The sequence below is a fragment of the Cottoperca gobio genome, unplaced genomic scaffold (assembly GCF_900634415.1).
Source record: "Cottoperca gobio unplaced genomic scaffold, fCotGob3.1 fCotGob3_43arrow_ctg1, whole genome shotgun sequence".
Taxonomy (NCBI): Eukaryota; Metazoa; Chordata; class Actinopteri; order Perciformes; family Bovichtidae; genus Cottoperca; species Cottoperca gobio.
In genome coordinates, this window is record NW_021167012.1 from 12,362 (window position 1) to 22,026 (window position 9,665).

The window sequence follows — 9,665 nt, forward strand, 5'->3', positions numbered from 1 at the left end:
AATTATTAATTAATAAATCACCTGTTGATGCATGAGATAATATACAATTAATAATTAATAAATCACCTGTTAATGCCAGAGATATTATATCATTATTAAATCACCTTAAAGTTCAAGTGACGAAGACATTTAGTGCCCGAAATAATTACGACGGGAGAAAAGGAGGAAGTCAGGTGACGTTACTGTGGAGCAAAGGAGTCCACATAGGGAGGTCGAGGCGGACGGACCAGAGACAACCGACTGTCAACATCTTTAAATTATATTTACTTTGAAAGCAAGACAGCGATTATTCCCTTACTTAAAATATCAGGACTCACTCGAACACACAGAGTCGTGTTTGAATCTTTACTTGAAGGCAGGATACACACAATCAAAACTATTTGAATGAGAGAAGTAATTCGTAATTTGCTTTTATTATTTACTTTATATTGTTGGGCTTTCATTTAGTAATTCAATTATAAAAGACGTTATTAACCAAAATAAAAAATCAGGTGTTTGAACTCTGTGGTGCGTTCAGGTGTTTGAACTCTGTGGTGGGTTTAGGTGTTTGAACTATGTGGTGCGTTCAGGTGTTTGAACTATGTGGTGCGTTCAGGTGTTTGAACTCTGTGGTGGGTTTAGGTGTTTGAACTCTGTGGTGCGTTCAGGTGTTTGAACTCTGTGGTGTGTTCAGGTGTTTGAACTCTGTGGTGTGTTCAGGTGTTTGAACTATGTGGTGCGTTCAGGTGTTTGAACTCTGTGGTGTGATCAGGTGTTTTCCTTCTCGTCTTGGATAAAACGATCGGCCTGAACTGCGTCTGCTGATATTTACGATCCTCGTCATCCAGTCTGCGGCAGCAAACACATCACTTTTATGGGGGGGGGGATAATAAGACTGTTATTCAGTGATTTATGAGTCCCTCCTGTAGCAGACACTAAAACGCACCACAGTGTAATAACCAACATAAGATGTTCAGACTGTAAAACATCTGAGTGTCTAAACACATGTTGCTTTTCTTACAAGTACTATAAGTCAAGTCCAAGGAAATACACTATATATATACTAGCCTCGCTCTGTCCAAGAAACAAAAACCGGCAAAATGTGTTTTTTACATAATAGTTTGGTGCCGATTAAACAAACGAGATATAACATGTCGATGAATTACCTTCAGAGATGCAATGAGGGGAATTCTTTCATGTTAAAATGTTTTGTATGTCGGTGACTTTGACATTTCTGTGACATGTTATGCACTGAGACAGCAGAGAAGAAAATCTGTTTTTGACCGTCAGCTGAAGAGCCCCACCCCCCCCCCCAACAGTTATTTTGACTGAGCTCTGAGTGTTTGCTGTGACTCAGGTAAACGTCTCCGTGTTATTAACTCCTCTGAGGATACGATGCAGAGACTCTCATGAACCCACTCGAGCTCAGGTGTCTGCAGGGTCCGACTGATCAATAAGTCACAGTGAGATGGAAGACGCTGAGTATCGATTCACAGGAGACACCTTCCTCATCCCCTTCATCACTTCTCCCAACACGTCTGAATATAAACCTACGAGAATGACCCCAGACCTGCAGGGGAGACTGTGTTTAGCTCATTTCAGACTGCGTTTACTTCTGATGAGTCTCAGTTAACATCAGGTTAGATCGGGTTCAGACCATAATAGGCTGAGTGTCCAGCTTTTTTCGGAGCGCAAGTATCAATTGTTCCTAATAAAAAAAGCTCCTTTTCCGTTGATGCTTTAAATAGATAATAAAAAGCAAGAGGTGAAGATAGTCAGGGGCGGAAATAAAAAGAAATGTCCTGACCTGCCTCTGTTGCAGGTTATTAAACATTTATTTGTCTGCCACTTCTGAACTCTTTGTAGAAATATGGAATATATCATGTAATATTAATCCCTGAAGGAAAGCCTGGCCAGTGAGCTGAAATGTTTACCTGCTAATTTAGTTCCCGGGATGCTGGACTATCATACAAAAGAAGTTAGAGTGGAGATATACTGAGAGAAGTGTTGCATATACTGAGTTTACACCATGACAGACTGGGTTCTGGACGGATTACACTGGTTTACACTTTAAAGCAGATCAGAGTGAATTCTAAGCAGGTTAGACTGGTTTCAGACCAGAGTACACTGGGTTTACATCAGTTATACTGGGTTTACATCAGTTACACTGGGTTTACATCCGTTACACTGGGTTTACATCAGTTATACTGGGTTTACATCAGTTATACTGGGTTTACATCAGTTACACTGGGTTTACATCAGTTACACTGGGTTTACATCAGTTATACTGGGTTTACATCAGTTATACTGGGTTTACATCAGTTATACTGGGTTTACATCCGTTACACTGGGTTTACATCAGTTATACTGGGTTTACATCCGTTACACTGGGTTTACATCAGTTATACTGGGTTTACATCAGTTAAACTGGGTTTACATCAGTTAAACTGGGTTTACATCAGTTATACTGGGTTTACATCAGTTACACTGGGTTTACATCAGTTATACTGGGTTTACATCAGTTACACTGGGTTTACATCAGTTACACTGGGTTTACATCAGTTACACTGGGTTTACATCAGTTAAACTGGGTTTACATCAGTTAAACTGGGTTTACATCAGTTAAACTGGGTTTACATCAGTTATACTGGGTTTACATCAGTTACACTGGGTTTACATCAGTTACACTGGGTTTACATCAGTTATACTGGGTTTACATCAGTTACACTGGGTTTACATCAGTTATACTGGGTTTACATCAGTTACACTGGGTTTACATCAGTTATACTGGGTTTACATCAATTATACTGGGTTTACATCAGTTACACTGGGTTTACATCAGTTATACTGGGTTTACATCAGTTACACTGGGTTTACATCAGTTATACTGGGTTTACATCAGTTACACTGGGTTTACATCAGTTATACTGGGTTTACATCAGTTACACTGGGTTTACATCAGTTATACTGGGTTTACATCAATTATACTGGGTTTACATCAGTTAAACTGGGTTTACATCAGTTACACTGGGTTTACATCAGTTATACTGGGTTTACATCAATTATACTGGGTTTACATCAGTTACACTGGGTTTACATCAGTTACACTGGGTTTACATCAGTTATACTGGGTTTACATCAGTTACACTGGGTTTACATCAGTTATACTGGGTTTACATCAGTTACACTGGGTTTACATCAGTTATACTGGGTTTACATCAGTTACACTGGGTTTACATCAGTTACACTGGGTTTACATCAGTTAAACTGGGTTTGGGTCAGATTAGACTGGCAAACTAAATTGGCTTTAAAACAGTTTTCCAGAATCCCTGACGCTCTCTGAAGAAAGTCACATAATTCAACATTTGTTTTGGATTAAAAGTCTCCACATCTTCTGATAAATCGACTAGAAGAGGAAAGGTTTTTAAGAACTGTAGTTTGTGTTTGTGATCGAGCGCCTCAGCGGTCCTGAGAAGTTTCATGGTAACGTTGAGCCGACAGAAGGAGTTTTCTCAGCGGACGGATCGATATTTATTATAAAATGAGATTCTGCTCAAAGTCTGTCCACTGGAATGAGCTCATTACTTCAGCAGAGGTGAGACATCGCATCACTGTCTGACTTCTGACTTTGAGAACACACTCAGTCAGCAGCGGGCGAAGATCAGCGGGATCTTCAATACAAGTCCGTCCAAATGAAAACTCTCACAACTCTCTGCTTTCAAAATGTTTTCGACTACCTGTCCTTCAGGGGGGGGGGGGGGGGGTGCTCTGCAGAAGGGCAGGTAACTGATCCGAATATTAATCATCTCAATAATGACACTGAATAATGTCATGAATGCATAAAATATTCCTGATTCAGTCACAATTTTCAAATACACATAAAAGTCATTCTTAAAACGAATAAGCAACCGTCACTTTGAGTGGTGTTCATGGTTTAGGAACATGAACAAAGTCAAATGGACCCTTCTTTCTAAGGAGTCTTATCTCCTCAGACTCTGACTCTATTAAAACATAGCTTTTGTTTTTCTACAAAAGAGCCGAGATATTGATTCTGATGGACAATAATCAGTCACATCGAGTCAAAGTTGTGTCAAGCATTGTTGTACAAGTTGTTTTGTGAACAGTTTATTTTATATGTCACTTTATTAGAGCACAGCGGACTGGAGGAGGAGGATTATTCCCCGTATGTACTGAATCCAGAATCCATTTTGAATCACGAGAGACTGATTCAAACCTTTACTTCTCTTTACTACTTGTCAAAATTGTATCATTCAATAAAGATTTATTTAAGAAGGGGCTCTCAATAGCATTGACATGTGTCTAGTTTAAGTCTCTGCCACAGGTTCATCTGGAGCTGCAAACACACAGTGAAGCCGTCGTTTCTCACTTTGTACATATTTTCTTTCAGACGCCGACATCATTCGTTCTGAAGGAAACACAAAGTTTTGCTCCCCTCAGGTGTCACTCTCTGAGATAACACACAATAAAGTGAAAAAAGAAACTCATTGATACAATAAATCTCAGTTTGGATGAAGCTGAAGTGTTTCCTGTGAGCTTCCTGCCATCACAGGCGCGGTCTTGTAGAAACGAGGGCGTGGGGTTTTTTATTGCAGGTGGAGGCCGCAGTGTCTCCAGGCATCGTGAACAGACTTCTGATGGAAATGTCAGCGTTCGTCTCCGCCGCTCCACCTTCAATCTGTGTCCGGACACCGTCCCCGCCGTCACCGCCTCGCCTCGGCTGTCCATCACACCTGGCAGGGATATTATTGTTCTGACGCAGGTGTGAGCTGCTGACGGATGAGGCGGTTCTGCTCAAAGAGGACCATGGGAGGAGGAGGAGGAGGAGGAGGAGGAGGAGGAGGAGGAGGAGGGAGATGAGGAGGAGGAGGAGGAGGAGGAGGAGGGGGAGAAATCGAGCTCTGGAGAAATGAAAAAGGTGGAGTGTGGATGTCAGAGATGAACAGCTGTCTGCTGTCAGACAACATGAAACTTCATCATCATCAACAAAACAGTCTGACTTTAAATCTGCAGAGTCTCGGCCCTTCAGCTCTCGACATATCCTCCTGTGGATTCACACTTAGTGGTGGAAAGAAGAGGAAACGTGCAGAATACTTGTGCAGAACTATCAAACCATGAGAGTGGATTCAGCTCCGTGTGTCCTTTTCTTGCTGTTTTCTTGCATCTTAAAGGAACACTTACCACAAAATGACCATTTTGCATTGTACACTTTGTTTTTATCGCATTCCTGAACAAAAAGAATAAAAACAGAGAAAAGCAAAACTATATCAAAACGTCAGTTTGTGCAGTTTAATCCAAGTCTCATGTACTTCACAAACACATGTGTGTTCACTAAAACTTTACTCTGTGATTTAGAGTAAAGAGCTTCATAGGTAAGAAGTAAGAAGTTCCAACAAACAGGAGTTTGGATTGTCAGATTGTTTCTCAGCAGATTCTGAGAAATAAAAGGAGGATTTCTAATAAATTAGAGCTAATAGTTCACTATTTATATCAGACTAATGTGGAATAATGAGCCTCAATTACAGCCAGTTTCATTGTGTGATTGATGTTCACTCAGAGACACAGAGAGAGGACAGCTCAGCCTGCTGGATGAAATGTTTCACGTGGAATCGCCTGAAGAAGTTCAAGTTTCCTGAAGCACAAAAAGTTTCAGGTGACCAACAGTTTCCTCGTTCCTCATCAAAGTTCAAGCAACAAATGCTCAAAATTCACTGGTTCCAACTTCTTAAATATGATTTATTTATTTTCTTTCTTCATATTTTACAATGGTAAACAGATATCTTTGGACCAGAACCACAAACTCCCACAATAACCTCAAACTGCCTCAGCGGAAAAAACATCCGGTAATTATCATGAGTTTTAATGAATCCTGATTGGGATTGATTCCTCTTGATTCTTTGATTACATTGATTAACGGAGAGAATAAAGTATATTAATAGATTATAATTATTGATGCATTCATATCTGTCTGTCTGCCTGTCTGTCTGTCTGGTCTCCTGCCTGATTGTATGTCTGCCTGGCTGTCTGCCTACCTGCCTGTCTGCCTATCTGCCTGTCTGTCTGCCTATCTGCCTATCTGCCTGTCTGTCTGTCAGCCTGTCTGTCTGCATGCCTGACTGTATGTCTGTCTGCCTGTCTGTCTGTATGCCTGTCTGTCTGTCTGTCTGTCTGTGTGCCTGTCTGTCTAACTATCTGTCTACCTGTCTGCCTACCTGTCTGTCTGCCTGCCTGCCTGTCTGCCTGCCTGCCTGTCTATCTGTCTGTATGTCTGTCTGTCTGCCTGTCTATCTGTCTGTCTACATGTCTGTCTACCTGTCTTTCTGCATGCCTGACTGTATGTCTGTCTGCCTGTCTGTCTGTATGCCTGTCTGTCTGTATGCCTGTCTGACTGTATGTCTGTCTGTATGTCTGTGTGCCTGTCTGTCTAACTGTCTGTCTGTCTGTCTGTCTGTCGGTCTGCCTGTCTGTCTAACTGTCTGTCTTTCTGTATATCTGTCTGTATGTCTGTCTATCTGTCTGTCTGCCTATCTGTCTGTCTGTCAGCCTGTGTGTCTGTCTGCCTGCCTGACTGTATGCCTGTCTAACTGTCTAACTGTCTGTCTGTCTGTCTGACTGTCTGTCTGTCTGTCTGTCAGCCTGTCTGCCTGTCTGCCTGTCTGTCTGCCTGTCTGTCTATCTGTCTGTCAGCCTGTCTGCCTGTCTGCCTGCCTGTCTGTCTATCTGCCTTTCTGTCTATCTGTCCGTCTACCTGTCTGCCTACCTGTCTGTCTTTCTGTCTGCCTACCTGTCTGTCTGCTTCCCTGTCTATCTGTCTGTCTTTCTGCCTACCTGTCTGTCTGTCTGCCTGTCTGACTGTATGTCTGTCTGCCTGTCTGTATGTATGCCTGTCTGACTGTATGTCTGCCTGTCTGTCTGCCTGTCTGTCTGCCTGTCTGTCTGCCGTCTGTCTGCTGTCTGTCTGCCTGTCTGTCTGCCTGTCTGTTTGCCTGTCTGTCTAACTGTCTGTCTGTATGTCTGTCTGTCTGTCTGCCTGTCTGCCTGTCTGTCTGCCTGTCTGTCTGACTGTCTGTCAGCCTGTCTCCGTGTCTGTCTGCCTGTCTGTCTGTCTAAAAGAGTTTCACTGCGTTTAAAAAAATAAATAACTGACATTCTTCTGTGTGTGGGGCGTTGGGGAGGAAAGAACCAGAAATGATGTTAGAGGAGGATTATTTATTTATGTGTATTATTAACACGACATTAATAATAAAACATTTTAACATCATGGTTATCAACGATACCCGTATATCGCGACACCCCGAATGCATAATATGACTTTTTGATGGAGTAAAACGATGAGATCAGGATTTCATTCATTCTTTTTTCTTGAAATCTTCTCTTTTTCTCACCTAATTTTTCTTCCCATAGAGCTGCATAACTTACTCATTACTGATTCAGCAAGTATCACAAACATGGATTAGTGCAGCTGTAGAGGATATATGTAATATGTCAGTTCTTTTCAAACCATAACCTCTGCGGTCTGTGTTTCACACAGAGCGACAGGGTCAGAGGTCACAGCAGCAGGAGTGCTTTTTAAATAGATTACATGTATGTATCCAGTAGCAGGATGTCACTTCTGACCTCCAGCAGAGATGATACAGATCTTTTTTTGTTACTTCTCTGACCTGAAAAAGTATCTCTGAGCTCCTCGCCACCGTCTGACCTTGATGACAGAAACCTTCCACGACCGCCGCCGCCCCCTGGAGAAGAAGCCGCCGCTCGCCCACGGAGCGCATTCAGCGCTGGTGGTAATTGGATCCTGGTCTTGCTCGACTCCCCCCTCCCCCCCCCCGCTGTTCTCTCTGCTGGAAGTGTCATCATCAGCGCTCTAATAAGGCGAAGGCCACGAGCGCCTTCAGCGAGTCATTATTCACAGTAATGACTTCTCCGGCTGCTCGGTTACAGGACGAGCTTCATCTGAAGACTCGGGGCAGCAGATAGTGACGGTAGTGGGACTAAGTACATCTTTGAGGTTCTTTACTTGAGTATTTCCATGTAATGCTCCTTTATGTTTCAATACATCCCAAACGTAAATATTAATCTTTAGTTACTTTTCAGATTACATTCCTATACAGCGAAAACCATGTTTCTTTCTTTTTTAAAAAAAAATTCTTTCTTTCTTGGGGGGGCGGGGCGGGGGGGGGGGCGGGAGGGGCGTGGGGGGGGGGAGGGGGGGGGGAGGGGGGGGGGGGGAGGGGGGGAGGGGAGGGGAGGGGAGGGAGGGGGGGGGTAGGGGGGAGGGAGGGGAGGGGAGGGGAGGGGAGGGGGGTAGGGAGGGATGGGAGGGGAGGGGAGGGATTATTTTATTTTTAGGGAGGGAGTTTAGGGAGGAGGGGGGGGGAGGGGGGGGAGGGGGTTGGTTTTTTTTTTTTTTTTTTTTTCTTTCGTTTTTTTTTCTTTTTCGTGTTCTTTCTTTTCTTTTCTTTTCTTTTTTGTCTTTTTTTCTTTCTTTTCTTTTCTTTTTTCTTTGTTTTTTTTCTTCTTCCTTTTTTCTTTGTTTCTTTCTTTTCTTTTTCTTCTTCTTCTCTTCTTTCTGTTCTTTCTTTCTTTCTTTCCTGTGCTTTTGGAATTTGAATTGTCTCAGCAGTATTAGCTCATGAAAGTTGACTTTTTCAGAGAGACGTGATTCTCACAGGACAGAGACAAAGATACAAACCTATGATGGTCATATAATGCATTGTGGTGATGGTCTAGTGGTCTATGGGTTCAGCTTCAAACCATTGCCACCATTGTGCCCCTGAGCAAGGTACTTAACCCTGAGTTGTTCCAGGGAGACTGTCCCCGTAGTTAGTTCACTGTAAATTGCTCTAGATAAGCGCGTCTGCTAAATGACCTGTAATGTGTAGATTAAACTACCAAAATGATATAAAGGAGGTAAAAAACATCTGCAGCAGGAACATGTAACACACACATTAATGCAGCAGGAATATTAATCCAGAAGCATCATATATAGGAATAAAACACTCACAGGGAACATTTTACTGCACAATAAATACAAAATGTACTTTTCATACTTTAAATGTATGTTGCGGATAATAATTGTAAGTATTATCCCTTCAGAATCTTATAGATTATGATGCAGCAGTAACAGTAAATCCAGAAACATTTCTCGTGCTGTCAGCACATAACAGTAACCAGACGCTGTGTTCTGTGACTTTGTGCCTCACAAAAGTGATAGTGAAATACAAATATTTAATATGTTTGAGAATCGCAGACGGACAACAGTGTTTTATAAACTGCATGCTTTGGGAAGATAACCGCCTCGCCTGTGAATATGTGTTCATATGCGAGTGAATAAAGGAAATTAAACTCCAGCAGCAGCTGTCCAGACAATGGCGTGATGGCACTGACTTAAGACGAAAAGCAACGCACACACATTGACTATTGATTCAATATTGACTTTAAACTGTTGATGTGTAATATTCACATTTCTCCGTATATAAAAACCAGCAGTAGTAGTATTTTATATTTAGGATTGTATAAAAGGAGGAGGGAGGCAGTTTGAATGGGTCTGATGCAGCTTGTAAAATGAATAATAGTATTGTTATCTATAATTTCAATGAGCTCTGCTTAATTCTTTCAGTAGAGGAGAAGCTGATGTTGATCCACATCAAACAGAGCCGAAGATAAGT